Source organism: Callithrix jacchus, chromosome 10, assembly GCF_049354715.1.
Source record: "Callithrix jacchus isolate 240 chromosome 10, calJac240_pri, whole genome shotgun sequence".
NCBI classification, from domain to species: Eukaryota; Metazoa; Chordata; class Mammalia; order Primates; family Cebidae; genus Callithrix; species Callithrix jacchus.
The window spans coordinates 78,735,524-78,757,302 of record NC_133511.1 but is presented as its reverse complement, the minus strand read 5'-3'; the positions used below and the strand labels follow the sequence as shown (position 1 = coordinate 78,757,302).

At 40.5% G+C, this 21,779-nt stretch overlaps 1 protein-coding gene and 1 long non-coding RNA gene across 17 annotated transcripts in view; one reads left to right on the top strand and one right to left on the bottom strand.

Moving 5' to 3' along the window:
- TEAD1 (TEA domain transcription factor 1) overlaps positions 1-21,779 on the bottom strand; it is a 273,925-nt gene that overhangs the window by 104,213 nt on the left and 147,933 nt on the right. The gene's annotated exons all lie outside the window — the stretch shown is intronic.
- On the top strand, positions 647-21,119 carry LOC118145826 (uncharacterized). 2 transcript variants are annotated; one of them, XR_013523310.1, is made up of 6 exons: positions 647-720; positions 3,927-3,978; positions 4,534-4,600; positions 19,462-19,483; positions 19,674-19,740; positions 20,901-21,119. It is a non-coding gene; the product is annotated as an uncharacterized LOC118145826 (long non-coding RNA). The 2 variants fall into 2 exon arrangements; XR_004731313.3 differs by lacking the exons at positions 19,462-19,483; positions 19,674-19,740; positions 20,901-21,119 and adding an exon at positions 5,424-6,260.

Genomic DNA, 21,779 nt, shown 5'->3' with positions numbered 1-21,779 from the left:
CTCCCAGATAAACAATTAGCTAGAAAAAAAATTTTTTTGTTGTTTTCCTGGAAGCAACTTCCAATGCTGTTAATCTGCCTAGCAGCAGAGTTAGTTTAGTGAAATTAGAATAAAATTAGAAAATGTCTCAAACAAATGTCCTTAAAGTATCTCACTGGAATTAGAAGAAATAAACCATTCATTTTACATTTTTTTAAGTTTAGAATTTTAAAAGTTTGAAAAGCCTTTGACACTTGTAACTCTCTTAAAGTTAGTGTCAGAAGGCTTTCAATATATTTATTTAGTTCATTTTTCTATCCCGTCTTCCTTCTTTTGAAATCCATCTAATTCTTAAAGGCAGCATAATAAAAAAAATTCACTTATTAAACAAGGCAGGCAGGCATAAACACGATTTAAGCATGAAATAAAGGAAACGGCCTTCAGACATGCTTGCCAGATAAAAATCAGTGGTTCTGAAACTGCATACAACCAATTTTATGGAGCTCATGAAGACCCAGGAGAGAATGCTTGAGAAACGTCAGAGAAATCTCTTAAAAGTCACCCTGCATTTCTCTAGAATGAATTTACAGGACAGGCTAAGAGTATCTCCGGAAGTTCACCAAGCCTCCATTAATAAATGAGGCAGCAGTGTGGTTTCCATGGCAACAGAATCCTAACTCCAGCAAGCTTAGTGAACAGCTGCCAAAGATTTCTCCTCAAATCTCAACTTCCTGTTTCCAGGTACTGACAAAACCAAACATACTTTTAAGCCCAGGGAAACAGCAACAGCATAGGGATTTTCAAAAAGGATTCTCATAATGGTGGTTTGGTCAAAAGCGAGGTGGAAGTATCGCAGGACTCAGCAGCTCAATCTTGCTGCAGAGGCTTGGAGGACACTTTTAAAGGGAGCTAAGAGCCCCTTGAGAATGTTCAGTGAGTTAAATATATTTGCTGTAATATTATAATGTGTTATGACAAGCTATATATCACTGTAACAGGTTCTCATGATTCACATTTACCTTTTTTTTTTTTTTTTCCATTTGCTCCATGGAATGATTTGGGGGTTTGGGTCACCTTGATTCAGAATTCAGCACATGAGGAAAGCTGACTATATTTCTTTAACATATGTAACCTTGAGGTTTATAGGACAGATAATATATTTTAAAAGAGACCTTCCCAGACTCCTCCATATGAACAGGAAAGTGTAGAAAAGCACAGACACTAGGACTCCGCATGTGCAGTCACTGACTTTAGGGAAAGTTATCGGCCTTTGTGAGCCTCAGTTTCCCCAAAGGTCTCATACCCTATAATGCTATAATACAACCATAAGCCCTAGCTACTTTAACACTGCTTCCAAATACATACAGAGAACACCAGAAAGCACTCGTGTGCTTCGACTCTCTATCTCCCCTTTTCCTCTAAACATGGAAGAAGCTGAGTCACCAGGGTGCAAACTGAAGGAAGATGGCATAGTCCCAATAAATTCAAGTAGCTGAAAGAAAAGCAGCTACCATGATAGCAGCCTGGAGGGGGCATGTGGAAGGATTCTCAGGAAAGCCAGAGAGAATTCTAAACCAACTCCAAAACCAACCCCTCCAAGAACAGAATGAAACCAACATTCCCTGTAGAGTTTTACTTTTATGCTAGGGCAGCGAACACACTTCCTAACTGGAATCCATCCCCACCATCTCAGGAGCTGCACTGAGAGCGGACAGAGACTCTCTAAAGCCAGTGGCTTGCTAAACACCGATGATAGGCATGGCTTGGTGGGGACGGCTAAGAGGACCAAAGTTGGGGAAAAGGCAGCTCTTCCATACCCACTAAGCTTATACTCTATCTACCCCATGGTGTATATAAGAGATGCAGGTAGGAAAAGAGGCAGAGCCACAGAGGCTATATATTTTTCAGGATTTCTCTTTTAATTTCACCTATAAATAATCTGGGTCTATGTTCCTCTCTGCATCCATGAAATAAAATAACTCCCCACATGACTTAGCATATTTTCATGTTAAAAGGCTTTAGCAGACAGTAACAAATTCCTGACAGCTACAACTGAACTTGAGACAAGAAAAAGTATTCCATTTCAATTTTCAGACAGGTCTTGCTTGGGGACAAACTAGCTGAAGGACAGGGAGGGCGAATTTCCAGTACAACTCTCCCTATAAAAGCAATAAAGTTACTATTGATGGAGAACAATCAAATATTCACCCGAACTCTGAAAGCCACTGTGTACCTTATCCCAATCCACTCACAAGGACCCATGAAGAAAGCCACCCTATGCATATAAACTCCCCTATGAAGTCTATGCCTTAGTTTTCTACCTCAGAGAATAATGAGAGGCTTCTGTTATGAATGGAGCCGCTCCAGCCTCGAGAGAAGATCTGCAGAGAGTTGGGAATATCTATTAATATAGGCAGCACTTCCAAACTGCTGAACCATGGACCCAGGCATCCAGGCTAAGACACGGTCATTTATTTCGTGAAAGTGAAATGAGTAAAAGTTAAGTGAAAGATTATTATGCAGAAATGATCGTCCCCAGTATATGAATTTTGACTGACCTTTCTCTACAATTTAATTATAGGAGGTTGTATTTACCAGCATAACACTGGCTATGGCCTCTTAACTCTCACAAGCTTCTCATGGCTTCTTGTGACTCACATCCTTACACAATCATTCCACTGCAAAATATCCATCTCTCAGACTCATCCACCTTCTACCCTTCTTACCTTGGTCCTCACTGTTTCCTTTCTGGTCTTTTAAAGCTGCCTCTGAACTGTTTTCCTTACTTTCTATCTGTTCCCACTCTCACCCTTCCTTAAGGCTGCAACCAGAGGGATCTTTCTTAGATTAATGAGTCTTATCACATTACCTTCCATGTGGGCTTTCTATCATTTCATCCCCTACACCTAGAATGCCAACTCTTGTCACTGCCTGCACATTTCTATTCATCTTTTAATATCCAACTGAAACAAAACCTTCCATTACATGCAGTTGGTGATTTCCTGGTCATGCTCCTTATGTTCTGAACCTGCTGTGATAACCCCACCATGTTCTGGCATCACTTCTTTCCACAACCAATGTCTCTACTAGTCCCTGAAGTACTGCTATGTGGCAGGAGCTTTTTCCTGTAAATTTCTGTTACTCCAGTCCCCAGGACACAACCTAGCACCTGGGACATAATAATTCACTGAATGAATGGGCCAGAAATATGAGGACAGAGAGGATGCAGTATTTCTTTCTGAAGCTTGTGATCTTCAAAAAGAGTCGTGGCGGTGGTTTTTTTTTTTTTTTTGAGACTGAGTCTTGCTCCATCACATAGGCTGGAGGGTAGCCTCTGCCTCCTGGGTTCAAGTGATTCTCCTGCCTCAGACTTCCAAGTAGCTGGGAATACAGATGTGTATCACCATGCCTGGCTAATTTTTGTATTTTTAGTAGAGACAGGGTTTCACTATTTTGGCCAGGCTGGTCTCAAACTCCTGACCTCAGGTGATCTGCTGACCTCTGCCTCCCAAAGTGCTGGATTACAGGCGTAAGCCACTGTGCCCAGCCCAAAAAGTTTTTTAAATTTTTTTAGTAAGTTGGAATGAAAAATATTGAGGAAAATAAAGTTTTTGGGAATTGTCCAAAGTCCACACAAAAAAAATGCTCAGAGTTCTTTCCTAAGTTGTGTGGTGACATGTCTTTTGTCAAAAGAAATTTATAAGTCTGTTTCCCCAATTTGAGCCACACAGATTTACTGTTGAGGAACCATTTTATGTCATGTGTGTGGTTTCTCATCTATCCAAGCTTCCTAATTGCAAAATACTATCACTCTATAACCAACAAGCAAACTGTACTGTCTGGGTTTAGAGAAACTCTCTTAGAGATATTAATATTAGAGAATCAGAAATGTTTGGCTCTATAAGATACTTTAGAGACAATTTCAACTAACAATTTCAATTTTGCAGATGAGAAAATGAAAGCAAAAAGCCAAAAGAAATGCACAAGGCCACAACACTTGTGAGTTTACAAAGGCTCTCCTGACTCTGAAGCAGTGTTCATTTTAAAACCAATGTATAATCAACTTGTCTTAAATGAACTTTTTACTTAAAATGTTAAAATTTATCTTTAAACTACATTCCATCATTAACGTTTACTAAATATGTAAAACATGTCTTTAATTTGCTGCCAATATGATTTGAATCCAAAAGTGTTCTTAATTAGAGAAAAACAATACAGATATATTTAGAATTTATGTCCCAGAGGCTATTCTAATCACAATTACATAATCAAAAAGTAAAGGCTGGTTTTCTCCCTTTAAGGATCAGGAGCCTAGGGATATTCTCGGAGGCCATGTAGCATCGTCCACATTAAATATTATCCAAGAACAATACAGTGCTCCAAATGCCCCTAAAAAGTAGAATCCTATTTGTTAAACACATTCCTCCCGAACATATTACAAGTTTCACAAAAGGAAGTCCCATATTAACACAGAACCCAGAACTTCTGTTATTAGGATTCATGAGAATGTGTTGTAAGTCATTAAGTCACCATATTGTTTTCAAAATCCCACAGGTCAGGCACGGTGGCTTACAGCTGTAATCCCAGCACTTTGGCGGCCCAGGAGGGCACATCACCTGAGGTAAGGAGTTTAAGACCAGCCTGGCCAACATGGGGAAACCCCATCTCTACTAAAAACACAAAAATTAGCTGGGTGTGGTGGCAGACACCTATAATCCCAGCTTCCTGGGAGGCTGAGGCAGGCGAACTGCCTAAACCCGAGAGGCAGAGGTTGCAGTGAGCTGAGATGGCACCATTGCACTCCAGCCTGGGCAACAAGAGCAAAACTCCATCTATAAATATATAAATAAATAAATAGCCCATAGATTCAAAAGTAACCCTGAAGAGAGAAAATGAAATCTCTTTTCCCTTAACCAATCTGATGATGTAACAGGCAAATAGAAGTGAAAAGGGCCAATTTTGAGCAAATTCACAGTGTGTCCTCAAACATGAAACATAACAAAACCTAATGAGTCCCTGCTTTACCCCATGAAGAATCATCTACTGGAGAGATGATGGCACACACACACACACACTTCCCGTGCACACCAGAGGCCACGCCTTCCCTGATGGGCATATACGATGTTCTGCTGGAGACGGTATTCTGGTCCCCAGTCCTCAATTTAAAACTTAAAAGTGTGGAGTCCTCTCTCCAACTACACTGCTTCTCTGAATTCTATATTCCTTTATTCAGGGGTGTGTCTGAACCATTTACATTTCGGCTGTTAAGATATTCAGGGTAACAAAATTCAAAATGATTATGCAACATTTTGTTCTAAAAATCCTTCATTATGATTCTAGTTGCATCTACATTCAGGCATTTAGGGAAAAACTGGATAAACCTACATTTAATTTTTATGGTTTTAAACTTCCTGTCTATCTCCTTTCAACTTTCTTCTTTCCAGATGGAGGGAGTCCAATGTCTCCAGTCTGTCCTTACCTAAAAGTGATCCCCACGATCATTTTCATGGATGGAAAAAGTGTGCTCATCTCTTTACAACCTTCTTCAGGAGCTGCAAAAGAATGTGCACAATTCCAGGGGCCAACACAAAATGACTAGACTAGAGACTTGCAGGAAAATACACATCAAGGTTCAATGGTTCAGAGGGAGGGGCCTCAGCCTGGGTGTGTCAGAAGACCTGGTTCAAATTCCAGTTTGATTCGTCTAAATCTCAGTTTTTACATACGTAAAAAGGTTGTAAAACATCCTCAAAGAATTGTCATGAAGACTAATAAGAAACACTGTTATGAAATCTGCTAGTACAGTAGCTGGCATATAGCAAATACACTGTAACTATTAGCTGAATCCCAAATTAGTTATAAACTCATTTTTCAACACCATTATAATTTCTCACTCACATCTTTAAAAATGTGATCTCAGTGCAATTACTCTCTTGACAAAACACAAACAGGCACACACTCCTCTGACATTCATCACTATCAGTTCAAGGAGGGAAGAGAGCACTCTCATTCCCCTGAAACTTTTTGTTTTACTCAAAGCACTGTGTGCCAACAAAAAGACTGGTTAAAGGGCATCGAAGGTTAATTCACAAAAGAGGAAACATAAATGATTTGATATATGAGAAAAGGTCCATCCTCACATGTAGTCCATCAAGGCAAGATCAAACAATAAAATAGCATATGATAACCTACGATATGTTGCCTACAATAACCTTCTGTCTTCCCAAGAGGATATACAGCTGTTGGGGCAATACATTGATTCGGCCCTTTCGGATAGCAATTTGATTATATGTATTGAAAGGCTTTAAAATAAACTTTGCTTATAAGGTTAATTTAAGGATATAATCTGGAATCTGAGAAAAATAGTGCTAAGAGATGTTAGTCACAATTATCTAATGGAAAACAGAGAAAAAAAATAGACTTAAACACTAAAAATAAAAAACTATTAAACTCCCTCTGAAAAGAACATTAAAAAAATAAGCATTAAAAGTTAATATTTAACGGAAAAGGTAAGTAAGAAAGTGAGATAAATGACGATACAGGATGATCTCAACTTTGTACAATGAAATTAAAGTCATATGAAAGAAATACATCAAACTGCTAACAGTGGTTGTCTCTGGGTGAGAGGTATGTGGGTGGGCTCTTCTTCTTTAACCCCCTGCTTCTGATTTGGGCAAACCTGTCTCTTCTCTGAACTGGCGGCTGAGCACACTGTCTGCAGAGGCAGCACCTGCAGTTGTGCATAAGCAACACGTGTGTATGGGGAGGAGGACCCAGGGTCCTACCAGAGGGCAGCCAAGCACATTCTGTAACCCTGACTCTCCACCGGTAAAAGGTGACTGCATTTCATCCCATTTTAACTTTAAGGACCTATCACAAATCCAAAAACAAGGTACGAGTAAATTCTATAGTGACTTGATACAGCTTAGGACTACATATGATTCACACGTCCATACATTCAATGTCAACTCAAGACCCACAAAAAGCAAGATCTTTTTATTGTTTTATTTCTTAAAGAGACAGGGTCTCACTCTGTTGCTTAGGTTGGAGTGCCATGGTGTAGTCACAGCTCACTGCAACCTTGAACTCCTGGGCTCAAGCAGTCCTCCTACCTTAGCCTCCTGAGTAGCTACGTCTATAGGTACCAGCCACCATGCCCAGATAAGTTTTTTAAATTTCTGCAGAAATGGAGTCTTACTATGTTGCCCAGACTGGTCTTGAATTCTTGGCCTCAAGTGATCATCCCGCCGTGATCTCCCAAAATGCTGGGATTACAGGCACAAGCCACTGCACAAAGCAGAGCAAGGTATTTCTAAATCTAGGCACACTAAGGTATATACCACCACAGTCTCGTGTCTTCCAGATCTTCTAACATATACAGCCCAGGATACTTTTCTCCCCTCTCTCTATGCCTTGCCAACTCCTACAGTTATGTCAATTCCCATCCTAAACCCAGTCCTTGTCTCTAGTAAGTCAGCTCTGGGTGGGGAGCATAAACATACAGGGGGCCACTCCCCCACCCATGTCAATGGTTATTAATGTGTCACAGACCTAATGTATCCCCTAATGTGGTTATATTTGGAGATAGGGCCTTTAAGGACATGGCGGGGGAGGGGGGGGAGAGAGAGAGAGAGAGAGAGAGAGAGAGAGAGAGAGAGAGAGAGAGAGAGAGAGAGAGAGAGAGAGAGAGAGAGAGAGAAATGAATTTCTGTTGTTTAAGCCACCCAGTATTCTATTACGGCAGCCCTACCAGACTAGTATCACCTATCTATAACTTCCAAAGAGACTCTGAGGACAGTAGCCAAAGCTGCCCTGTCCACTACTGAGGACCCAATGCCAGGCACAGGGTAGGCACTCAATAAAAAAGGAACAGAAAGCCCTTTTCTTGAATGTTTGCAGAAATTAATATAATAATAATTTTAAGCAGACAAAGAGTATGATGGGAGTGGCTACCTTTCATATTAATAGCTAAGTGGGCAATAAAGGAATGAAGGTAATCAATCATATAGTCCCTTTTACTCTGAACAGATTTTTAAACATGTCTGTAGTGTAAACTTTTGGACATTGTAAGTAGTTAATTTCAAGATAATTATGGATGAAGAGTAAGTTAATTAAGTTGTTTGCTTTTATATACTGGGGTATATATGAATTTGCTGGGCTTGAGAAAAAGCCACTGTGAGATAGCCATCATGAATTAACTTGCGCTTAGATGCTGAACATTAAAAAAGGAGACATCAAGGCTGAGATAGTTGTATTTAACTCTGCATTTCATAATACAACACTTTCCAAAGGTGATCTTTGCCAAAGAAAAATAGATCCGCTTCTTCTTGTTTTGACAAATGTACCATTACTCTCTGCCTTTTTCCCTACTAAGTCCGTGATACAGTGAAGGTTTATCAAAATAACCTCTAAGGCAGATAAAATAGTCGGCAGAGTAGCCAGCACAAAAATGGGTGGTTTTTCCTGGGACTGAAATCAGAAATTGAAAAGTGGCATAGAAATAAATAAATTCTGGAGATCTAATATAGAGCAAGTTGACTATAATTAGCAATCCTATAGCATATACTTGAAATTTACTAATGCCCTGCTCTTAACTTTAAGAGGTTCCAAAATTACCAAACCCAGTCTCTCCTCCAGGCTAATGTTGAGAGTCTCAGGCTCTCAACATAACGATTTCAGTTTGGGGATAGGAGGAAGCAGCCTAACTGAACTCATTCACACCACACTAAGTGACCCCTTTATTCAACATCACAGGAAGAGCAACAATTAAAATATTTTTTTTAAATCTTACTTGTAATTAACAAATAAATTTGTGATACCATATATGCATATATTGCAGAATCATTAAATCTGGCTACTTAACATATCAACCACCTCATATTCTTATTTCTTTGTGATGAAAACATTTAAAACCTAGTCTTCTGGCAATTTTGAAATATTCAACACATTATTATTAACTATAGTCACTATGCTGTGCAAGAGATCACCAGAATTTATTCCTCCTAACTCAAACTTTGTACCCATTGACTAATACCTCTCCTTTCTCCATCCACCCCCAAAAAGATATTAATGATTTCAAATAAAACTCCAGATAGCAGCATTAAGGCATTCAGAGCCCCTGAGTTTGCCTCTTTGAATAGAAGTTCTCTTCTTCTATTTCTCTACCTGTAGATTATGAAAAAGTAACACATTTTTCTAGACCAGTCGTAAGTTAGAAAGAAACCAGCGTTTGTTTACATAAGTGTTACCATTTAAAAACCTCAGAGCCACTAGGTAAGTGGCTCATGCCTGTAATCCCAGCACTTTGGGAGGCACAAGAGGACAGATGACAGGAGACCAGAAGTTAAGACCAGCTTGGCCAACATGGCGAAACCCCATCTCTACTAAAAATACCAAAAAAAAAAAAAAAAAAAAAAGTGTATATATAAGCTGCGTGTGCCAGCACAGGCCTATAATCCCAGCTGCTCGGGAGGCTTAAAAGTTGCAATGACTGAGATCGCACCACTGCACTCCAGCCTGGGTGACAGAGCAAGACTCTTTCTCAAAAATCATGAAAAACAAACAAACCTCAGAGCCAAACAAATTTATTCTCCTACAAATACAAAAACACTTCTGCAAGTATAAATTCTAGACCTATGTTGGGTAATAAACTATCAGCATCACCAGGAATCTATCCCAAGCCAGTGAAAATCAAATTCTATCACAGTGGCAGATCTGCTGCTTTGTAGTTAAGAAAAGAAACCAACAGCCAGGCACGGGGGCTCAAGCCTGTAATCTCAGGACTTTGGGAGGCCGAGGCAGGTGGATCACGAGGTCAACAGATCGAGACCATCCTGGTCAACATGGTGAAACCCCATCTCTACTAAAAATACAAAAAATTAGCTGGGCATGGTGGTGCGTGCCCATAATCCCAGCTACTGAGGAGGCTGAGGCAGGAGAATTGCCTGAACCCAGGAGGCGGAGGTTGCGGTGAGCCAGATCGCGCCATTGCACTCCAGCCTGGGTAACAAGAGCGAAACTCCATCTCAAAAAAAAAAAGAAACCAACAAGGTTTGATATTACACATACTCACTGCTGGGTTTGGCGCATTCGGTCCCAATCTCCCTCTGTAACTTCCCGACGCACTGAACCCCATGGAAGTGATATATATTGTTACAGAGGCAAGGTGAGCCTCATACAACTAAAGACAATATAAAAAAAAATAACTCGGGCAGGCGCGGTGGCTCAAGCCTGTAATCCCAGCACTCTGGAAGGCCGAGGCGGGTGGATCATGAGGTCAAGAGATCGAGACCATCCTGGTCAACATGGTGAAACCCCGTCTCTACTAAAAATACAAAAAGTTAGCTGGGCATGGTGGCGCGTGCCTGTAATCCCAGCTACTCAGGAGGCTGAGGCAGGAGAATTGCCTGAACCCAGGAGGCAGAGGTTGCGGTGAGCCGAGATTGCGCCATTGTACTCCAGCCTGGGTAACAAGAGCGAAACTCCATTTAAAAAAAAAAAAAAAAAAATCACCAAACTCTAAAGCGTTTTCTTATATACACAATTGTATTTACCTTCTGCCTTTCAGAACTCTCAGGGAAAAAAAAGAGTCAAAGTTTATCTTTAATTGGTCTGTAATCTCAGCATTTTGGGAGGTCAAGGCAGGAGGACAGCTTTGAGGCCAGGAGTTTGAGATAAGCCTGGGCAACACAGCAAGATCTCATCTCTAAAAACAAATTTAAAATTGGAGGTAGGGGGGAAGGGGGGGCACAGAGGTTTACACCTGTAATCCCAATACTTTGGGAGGCTGAGGCAGGATGATCACTTGGGCCCAGGAGTTCAAGACCAGCCTGGGCAACACTGTGAGATCCCATCTCTACAAGAAAACAATACACAAAAAAGAAACAAACCAGGCCGGGCGCAGTGGCTCAAGCCTGTAATCCCAGCACTTTGGGAGGCCAAGGCAGGTGGATCACGAGGTCAACAGATCGAGACCATCCTGGTCAACATGGTGAAACCCCATCTCTACTAAAAAAAATTACAAAAAATTAGCTGGGCACGGTGGCGCGTGCCTGTAATCCCAGCTACTCAGGAGGCTGAGGCAGGAGAATTGCCTGAACCCAGGGGGTGGAGGTTGCGGTGAGCCGAGATTGCGCCATTGCACTCCAGCCTGGGTAACAAGAGCGAAACTCCGTCTCAAAAAAAAAAAAGAAACAAACCAAAAAAAATCTTTAATTGGTAACAGGTACCATTTATCAAGTGTCTACTGTATACCACCAGGCACTGTGCAACACACTTCCCACACAACTCTCTCCGCTACCACAAAAGTTGACAGAGGCTATTATTATTTTCATTTTACAGATGAGGAAACAGCCTCAGACCAATTAAGGAGTTCAACTCAAAACACAAATCTAATAAATGGCAGCACTGGGATTTCAGCCCAGGTCTGTCAGAAGGCACTGCCCTTAAAAGGAGGTAATGTCAGATGCTCACAAGTCCAAAGCCTCCATGGCTATCAGTTACAGCCACTGTCTTACCCTATGTGACAAATGATTGAAAAAGAATGAATAGTCTAAGTAAATCAAACACCAGAAAATCTATTCCACATAACTCGAACCTCACCCTCCCCTCTCCAAATGTCAACTGAGTAATTCATCCTCCACACCTCAAACAGTTTGTTTTACACCAAACTGTAATTATTCCCCAGGGCTGGTCATCAGCCACTTATTGACACTGAAAGTACAGATTACTTGACATCTAGTTTGATCCAAGTCATCTCTCCTGGATTCAAATCTTAAATTGTCATTCCTCAAGATATAAAAATTGCAACTCAATTCCCTAAACATTTATTAAGTCTTTACATGATTGCAAGTGTCAAGCACACAGACACGACCCATGCCCAAGCAAGCTCAAGGTCTAGTTTGGGAAATAAGCAACCAAATGAGTCAACACAAGGAGGGGAGAGCTGCTTTGGTTTGAGAAATTCAGGAGGCACCTAAGGGGTTCTTGAAGAATGAGTGGGAATCTATAAAGTGGCTAATGAAAGAAAGAGCATACTAAGTACAAAAATAAGACAAAACAGTACCGTAACTTGGAAATGTCGAGTCATTCTATGTGACTAAATGGGAAGGGGGAATGAATGATGGAGGCAGGTTGTGAAAATTTCTATATATGAAAACTTTATCCTGTAGGAAAAAGGGAACCCACACTTTTTTTCAGTAGCATGGCAACAGGAGTAAATGTAACTAACATTCTGGCTCTCTCAGCAAGCAGGAGGTGATGCAAATTCCACATTTTCAGATTTTACATGCCCAGTCTGCTGGGTCACCAGTGATAAATGTCAAAAGAAAAAAAGCTGCTTATAGTTCTCCTTTTTCTTTGTCTTCCTTCAGGTACAGCACTCTTCTGCTTTGCATATATTATATTCGTGTTGTACCCTACATTAAAACATTCAGCACAAGAAGGCCAAGAAGAAAGCAGACCTGCATTTATTTCAGCACATCTCTGTAGGCTGCAATGCAATGTTCATAATTTAGATGATCTGAATTCCACCCAACACCACAAATTTTCTTTTTTTCAACTCATTGATAAAGTCTGGATTAAAAACACAGACATTTTGTCATCCTTACTACATTTCTCTTACCTCAAAACTCTCCTGACTGGGTGAACGTAAATGCTGCCTTCTCTGTCTGGTCAATTATTGCATGGACACAAGGGACCAATTAATGCCATCCATAAAAGCCCGAATCATTCTGTCAATTAACAAGAACTAACTATGTCATCAGATATATTACTGGTGAGCAAGTCTATTTGGTTGCAATATGTCTTGAAGGAGAGCAGTATCAAATGAATCACAATTGACTTGGACAACTGCTAGCATAATTTCGGAAGATGAAAAGACAGATGTGGTAGTTATTAGTGGTCCCCTGAGGAATTACAGCCAAGCAATTGTAATGTGCTAAGACTGCACTAGCAGGTGCCTGCAGTACAAATCAGACAGAGGGTTAAATCAATATTTTCAATTTCTTAGGATCAATCTGGTGTTTGAACGAGATGGAAACTTGTTAGCAATTGGCAGGATGTGTAAATGAAAAGTCAAACTTCTTATTATTTGTTAAAAAGGAATGAGTGTACTGCATCATGCCCTTGGCACAAGGTAATGCTTTCATGATCCAGTAGCTGGGGCATTCACTGAGAACCAAGCAGTTCTTAAATTTTAATAGAGTGCAAAAGGTTAGCTTCATAAAGGCTGAACATTCAAGATCTTTAAAAATGATTGAAGTGTCAATAGGAAAGTTTTGAGCTGTGACAACAGTATGGTTATTAATGATTAGTGCAAGAAGCAGAAGGAAACCTTAAACTTAATGGAAAGAGGAGAAAAATAAGGTCTTACCAAGAATGTGTAGATTAAATATGATCTTGGGAACATTGCTGCCTTTTCTTATTTTGCTAAGAAACAGTCTAGCTTTGAAGACAATTTATCAAAAACTTGGATTTTTTCCCCCTAGTCTTTTGCCATATTTATAACCCTTGTTGAATGTCTGGATTAACAGAACAACTGTCTCTGACAATGTTAGATCTCATTTTTTGTTAGTTTGCTTGCTTTGAATTTAGGGATAAACAATCTTTCACAGGCCCACAAATTATGAAGCTCTAATACAAATGAACAGAGAGCTTAGAAGCTTAGAACTGTAAACAAAAAAACTTGTAACCTAATATATTTTGTGTGTACACAGTAATAGTTTTAATCACCATGAGGGCTGGCGGTGGGGGCGGGGGCAGTGTGGTTTATTGCAAGTCAGAGATTCTGGTGTGAATCGGAGGTCTGCCACTTATTCACCACGGCACCAGGATCAGTTCCACGGTGCTAAGAAACTGGGTGGGGGGCAGCTTTCCTACTTCTTACACCTGTTGAGAGCAGTAAATCTCCTGCCTGGCATATCAATTAAAAGTGCAAATATCTGCATCTTACATGCTATTTAAAACCAAGTGGCATATTTCAGTAAGTAAAAAATAGGTAAATGTAGTATTGTGCAATGTAAGTATTATAGGCAAACAGACTCTCTCTCTCTCTCTCAGACACAGACAGAGACACACACACACACACACACACACACACACACATTTTTGGAGACAGTCGTGTTCTATTACCTAGGCTAGAGCAGAGCAGCACGATCTCAGCTCACCGTAACCTCTGTCACCCAGGCTCAAGTAATCCTCCCACCTCAGCCTCCTGAGTAGCTAGGGCTACAGGCACACATCACCACACTTGGCTAATTTTTAAAATTTTTTTAGAGACAAGGTCTCGTTATGTTGCCCAGGCTGAATATTTTCCTTTAGCTTAAAAAACAAACAAACAAAAACCCCCCAGAACTGATTTTTTAAAACTACTTCAAACAATACAACTATTTCAAATAATACTGTCTTGACTATACAAGAGCAATATTTTTAAGACACAAAGAAAATGAAGCAGAGCATCTACCTTCAAGGTGTTTGGGGGGAATTTGTACCCCTCAATTAAGGGGCAAACAAGGCAGATCTAAGATCAGCTCAGGGCACTGGGGGAATCCAGGGAAAGAAGAAAGCCCTCAGCTGGCAGAGGGGGCAGGAGAAGGACAAGCTCTATAGGAAATAATTCATGGAAGAAGCAAAAATTGAGATGGGCTCTGAAGAAGGGTAAGATTTAGACAGGGCTGGGGAGAGTCAGGAGGAAGAAGAACAGGCAAGGAAGGCTTCCTGGAGGTGGAACCATGGAGTGGTGGAATTGGGGAGGAAGAGAGGAAGAAATTCCAGGCAATGAGAGCTTCATCTGCCAAAGAGGTGGCTACTGTGGAACTAAATGGTTGAAACTAGCCTTTACAACAGCAGAGAACGAGAGAAAAGGAGGGTCATCAGCTCACCATCACCAGCACTGAGGTCGTGCAGCAGATAAAGGGCAGGAGGGAGAAGGGTCAGTCCATAAATCCAGCTGAAGAGAGGACAGAAAAGGGAAGAGAACCAGTGGATGGGGCAGGGAGGGGGCCTCCCTCTCCCTACACCTTTTGCTTGTTTTTCCCTTTAGAAAACTGGCTTGTTTTTCCCTTTAAATAGGAATTTAACGTGCATATGTATACATGTGTGATTACAAATGTAACTGACACAAAATATAATATACAATTTAGATATAATTAGTGTATACACACATATTTATATGTATTATACACAGGCTAACCACACGAACAGATTTTTTTAAAGAATGAGTACATTCTAGGTTTTGGTTTTTAAGCCCACATGCGCAGCAGGCACTAAAGAACAAAAGAGTAGGCTGTGTTCTGTGGGGCGGCTCCACTCTCCCAGACAAGAGGAGGCCCTGAGAGCCTGGGCAGCACTCCCTATCCGCTTTTGAAAAGGAGGGTCTCCATGGCCAGCTGTGACTGAATGAAGCCTTCCCTTCAGTGGCTGGTAGGAGAGGCCAAGTCTCAAGCTGCCTAAAGAGGTGGCCAGGTTTCAGCTGAGTCTTCCTTAAAGCCCCGGACTCCATAAGTCTTCCTACTTCTGGGCCCCTTGCTCATTACAACATTGTTCACTGGGATGCCCCACTGCCAGCCTTTGTAGATCTTTGCAAGACAGGTATCCTTTGATTTCACCTGCCAGGTGAGGTGTGGTCTTGTCCACTCCCAAAGATGCTCTCTTTCTTTGTTTATTAGTTAGGTCTTTGAAACCTTTATCACCTCATGGCTCTCTGAATTCTCTCCCCTAATTTCAGCAAGTCTAAGCTCCTTTATTTCCCAATGGCTCAGAAGCTTTCCCCTAGCCCCAGGTCCTTTCTCCAAAGCCTTCCTGGTCTCTGTGTCCACGCACCTGTTCTCCTTCTATATCTCCACTCCCAAGGCCCAGCTCAGCAAAATCACTTCATCAAACCTCTCTGACCTCAGGAAAGTCCCTGCCCTGTTCTATAGACAGCTACAAACTCCTATCCTACTCAAATCATCCATGTAGATGTCTTGTGCTGGGTGTAATGGAGAAATAAAGATGGCCTCAACAGTTCCTTGATGCCAACACCCATGTGTTCCTGTCTCAAAAGTATATAAGAGTAAAGCACCAGATACAGTCTTCAGGATACAGCAGCTACTCAACTGCTCAATCTTGTAAACACCTGAGTTCACTGGGCCTACTCTCTACAACTGGACAGTAAAAGGCTAGTAGAAGCACACCATGTCTTCCTGTTTCTCCACCTCTCATGCTGACAGTGCAGAGCTCGATACATGGATAAAGGAAGAAAAATGTTTAGCCAGAGATCAGTATGAGCATTATCAATCAATGTTCCCAAGTCAGCAAGAACAAAAAACAAATTCAATGTCCTTTCCTCTGGTTTGGATTTTTCTTCTAAAGGCAAACATTAGGGTAAGCAATGTCTTCTGCGTTAGTCTTAGTTGACACTAACTGTTGAGAAGAAACCAGTTGTTCCGAGGCATACTCTGAGGCCCTGGGTGAGCCGGGGATACTTCAAGGCTGCCAGGGCTGGATAAGTTTAATGGATACTTACACAGAGGGAGGGAGAGGCTTGGTGGGCAAGATCATTTGTTCATTCATTCTCTGGCATATGTTTTGAACAACTGCCTTGGGCCAGCCACCATAGAAGGCTCTGAGAATTCAAAGGCAAATATGAGTCTCTGTCATGCAAATACTTGAGGGTCTACTGGGTCAAAATCCACTGGATAAAAATCCTGCCCATTGCATTTCCATCTTGGGGCGATCTTCTGGATGAGAGCCTCTGCTTCACTACCTCAATCATCAATAGCAAATGAATGGCTCTTTTTATTATCATTTTTTAATTTTTTATACGTTAAGTTCTAGGATACATGTGCAGAATGTGCATGTTTGTTACATAGGTATACTATGCCATGGTGGTTTGCTGCATCCATCACCCCATCATCTACATTAGGTATTTCTCCTAATGCTATCCCTCCCTTAGTCCCCCACCCCTTGACAGGCCCTGGTGTGTGATGTTCCCCTCCCAGTGTCCATGTGTTCTCATTGTTCAACTCCCACTTATGAGTGAGAACATGAGGTGTTTGGTTTTCTGTTCTTGTGTTAGAACGGATGGTTCATAAGGGTCAGGGGCCAAAGCCATGGAAAAGGAGATTGGAAGTGGAAGTAGGAAATTTTCTTTCCAATTTTTAAAAATCCTCACAAGATTAAAACAATGAATCTATGCTCCAAAAACATCACTATTTGTAGAAATTGTTTGTGGATATGCACAACGTAATTTAACTAACTTATTTAAGCTCTAACTTGTCCCCAAAACAGTAAGGCAAGTTTCAAGAAATATGGGGTGAAAAAAAAATCAAGACAAAAGAATCAGGAGTAAGGTTATACAGGGAAAAAAAATGCAAATCAAGAAGAAACAAGGACTTCATACCGACACCAGTTAAGAAAAAGTAAGTTGAGAAACCATTCACTTGGATTTTTTAGTTAACAGATATCAGTAAAAAACAAAATCATTCCTTTAAAAAAAAAAAAAAAAAAAAAAAAGCAGTCCCAAGGGCTATGTGTACCGCCTGACTTCAGTTTTGTGAAAACAAAAGCTATATCTTTAAGAAATTCAACGCACAAATACCAGTTTTTGAAACCAAGGTTCAGCAAAGAGGAGCCAATGAAAATGCTGTAACTTGAAACCAACCCACACAGCACAAAAAGAAAGAGGAGAGGTCCGTCCGGGTTGCCTTTGACACACCCTTCTAACTCGTTCTAGAACAGCAGTGCCCAGTTTGCAAGACAAGAAGCTAATTGACTCGAATGTCTGCTGCATAAGCTATAAAATAAGTACATAAAGAACAATATGAACATACAGCACCATCAGTTACATAAAAAGGCCTGACTGTCCGACGCCACACTGTGCACCGAACAAGCGAGGCAATTGTTTCAGCGGGTTGCACGGAGGAAGAATGAATAATTAGTGTCCTTATGAATCAAGTGTCCACCAGGAAGAGAGCTCCATCCTGCAGCAGTGGCACAGCAGCACCCTCAGCCCACCAGAGTCAAGCTGTGGTTTTTAAAGGTCTTTATTGACAATCAGGATGCAAGCAAAGATATTCTTCAGCCAAGTAAACTGACAACTCGCTCCACCGTGGCCACTGCTTATTCTCGGGAACACCCGCTTCTTGTCTAAAGTCTCACCAACTGCTACTTTCCATTACCAGGAAATGTCATTTTCCCTCACTTGTTTATTTATGCACTGGCTAGAAATACAACATCTTCTGCTAAAGGTGGAGGGGGTCGTGACAAAAGCATCCATTTGAGCTGCCCTGGCACAACAGGCACAACACAAGAAGTCCCTAAATGTTTCTTTCCAGAGAGTCTGGATAGAGGGAAGCAAGGAGTAGTATCTTTGATTCTAGGATTTTTCTCATTCCTCAATATCATCAGCATCAAAAAATGCATCCCTTCCTCCTGCAAATCCGAGAATAAGAGAGCAGGATGTGTGGACTGTCACTAGGACAAAAACTCATTGAATTGGAAGTGTCTGATACATGTAACAGTCTGCAACATAGGCAACGTAAAGCAAAAAATGACCATCGGAGCTAGAATCAGTAGATGGGATTCAAATCCCTGCTCTCTCTCAAGAGCTGCATCATTTTTAGCAAATCATTAACTTGTCTGGGCCTCGCTTTTCCTATTTGTAAAATAGGGATATTAAGTGTTCTCAACTACACCGACACACCCACCCCAAGCCTAGGTTGTCAAGAGAATGAAATGAGATTATGCATAGGAACTTCCTTTAACATGAATAAGATTCTATGACTTTGTCTATTTGGAAACTCAGAATATGCTGGCACGATCCCAGTATTTTATGAATATTTATTATTTGCTTAGTACTGAGAAAGGCCCCTAGGAGATGCAGAGAATTAAAAGGTACAGTTCCCAACTGTGAAGAACTCATGGACTAGTAGAGTCGGGATATGTAAGTTCAGGGCTAACAAAAACTCAGGCATAGTTTGAAGGTGATAATTAGTCTCAATGCTTTCCATCACCTCATTTAATTCTTCTGTACTCAGGAAAACCTACTGGGTTCTATCCAGAAGGCTTACAGCCCTAAAAACAATAACAACAGAATTGATAAGTGGCATCTCTCCAGCACCCAGAGGTATTCTCAGAGACAGAGAGCTGAGAGGAATTCCCTATTGCCCTTGAGTTACTCTATGAATTCAAAACATGGGAGTACAAAAGCCCCAAAGGAAATCATGTCTGGAGTGACAAAAAGAACTTGCTGCCAATCTTTCAATTAAAATTTATTTTTAAAAATAAGATAAGATTCTATATGCAATGCCTAGGAAGACCTAGTTCAGGGACCTCCGGAGTCTGAGCCCTGAGCTCACAGGTCTGAAATCCAAACTGCAATATTATTTAATGATGGGTTCCTATACTCTAGGTACAAAGCACTAAACATTTACACACATTGTTTCATTTGATACTCAAAGCAACCCTAACAGGAAAAGTAATTTTCTTTTCTCTATTTTGCAGATGAAGTGAAAGATTTGATGGAGTTAAGTAACTGACCCAAGGTTTGCATAACTGTAAGAGGTGAACCATGATTTGAACCCAAGCAGGTTGATTTCAAATCCCAAGCTAATTTTTTATCACACCCTGATTGTTATATTACTCTAACGTATGTCTGTTTCCCACTCTGCTGTTTATTTCTGGAAAACTACTTAGTCACACTGTTTTCTTTGCAGGACACAACCTACTATGGTTTCCCTACAATGGAGGACCCAGAGTTGAGAGGAGAAAGTGTAATCCAAGGTACAAAGTCCCACAACTTTATGTTCTTCTCCAAGGAAATATTTTCTCCTGAAAGGTTTGGTGGGTTGGAAGATGTGATAGAGACCTACAAGAACCCAGAAAGTGGTAGTATTTTTGAGTGGTTAATAAGTACAAATATGTTCAACCTAATTCAGAACAAGAGAATATAGTTAAATAATGTGCTCATTTTCACCCATTTTTGCCCACTGAATGAGCAGATGTTATTAAAAAGACAATCTTCAATGCTAGCAAACCTTCTTGAAAGTAATTTGACATGCTGTGCTTCTGATTTCATATCTAAGAACCTGCCCAACTCAAGGTCATGAAAACTTTTTATTATGTTTTCTTCTAGAAGATTTAGCTTAACTTTTTACACTTAAGTCTAGGATCCATTTTAAGTTAATTTCTGTGTACGATGTGAGTTAAAGGGTTTTAATTTACCTTTTCTGCATGTGAATATCCAACTGTCCTAGACTATTCATTGAAAAGACTATTGAACTGAATCGCTTTTGAATTGCTTTGGTACCTTTGTAGAAAAATCAATTGACAATAATGTAATAGTTTATTTCCAGACGCTCAGTTCTGTACCATTGTCTATGCTTACAACATTGTCTATCCTGACACCAGTAATACACTGATTTGATTGGTGTAGCTTTGTACTAAGTTTTGAAATCAAGATACATAAGACCCTTAATCTTTGTCTTCTCTTTCCAAATTTTTTGCTTATTCTAGGTTATCTACATTTCTATACTGTTAGAAACAGTTTGATAATTTAAAAAAAAAGGATGCATATTGAAATGTTTCCAACAATTGCACTGAATCTATAAAACATTTTAGGAAGATTTAACAATATTGAGTCTTCCAATCCATGAACATGGGATAGCTCTCTATTTATTTAGCAATAAATTAGTCTTGCACTGATTTTATTAGATTTATTCCTAAGAATTGTGTTCATAATGTGGTTTTCAGATTACTTAGTGCTAGTATATAAAAATACAATTGATTTTCATATATTGATCATTTATCCTGTAAGGTTGCTGAAACTCATTAGTTGCTTCATACTTTAGGGGAAGGGGGATTGAGGGTGTGTTCCTTTAGGTTTTCTAGTACAGGCTCAATTCATCTGCAAATAAAGACAGTTTTATTTCTTTCTTCCCAAGCTGGATGCCTTTAATTTCTGAACCTGCAGTATAATTTTAAATAGAAGTAGCAAAAGTGGACATCTCTGCCTGGCTCCAGAGGAAGACACATTCATAATCTCCATGAAGAAGCAGTCTTCCTAAGCTATTATCTTTTTTTGAAGACTTTACAAAACAGAACTGGCTGAGTATTTTCTTATACTGATGAACCATGATCACATACAAATGAAAAACATACTTCGAAACTTAAAAAAAATCAGTGTGTACTTTAAGAATAGAGTAAAAAATGTCATCTAATAGATGAAACATAAAATTACTAATAACAAATACATGAAAAAGTAGCACCATCTCAAGTAGTGAACACTTGAAATAGAGAGAAGGAAACAGAAGGGAGGGCAAACAATGGCAGCAACAGTCTAGGAGAGGCTGCCATAACAGTCAGCTCCCAAACAGGCTCTAGGTCAGCATGACTCTGCAAGGCCAGGAGCCCGGCCCCATCAATCCTCTCTACCTTCTACTCACCCCAGAGTTCAGGACTGGGAGGAACAGGCAGGAAGGGGGCTCTGGCAATCTAGCTCCAACTCTCTCCCACATCACCCAGCTAGGAGTAAACTGGTAAGGGCTGGGAAGACAAGGAGCCTCCAGTGGGAGCTCTCACTCAGCAATTTTCACACAACAGTCTCTTATCTTAACAAAGCAGCTGAACTTCTTTTTAAAAACTTGGTTCCCAGATGGAAACAATCGAGCAGTATCCAACACTGTTTGAAAGAACACACTGGTTCCAACGACCTTGTTTTCTCTGAAAGGTGAAAGTTTAGATGCCCGGCAAGAGGCACAGCTGGGGTGTTCAGAATTTGACTGCTGGAAGAAACTGCCAGCTCTGACGCACCCTCCCTCGCT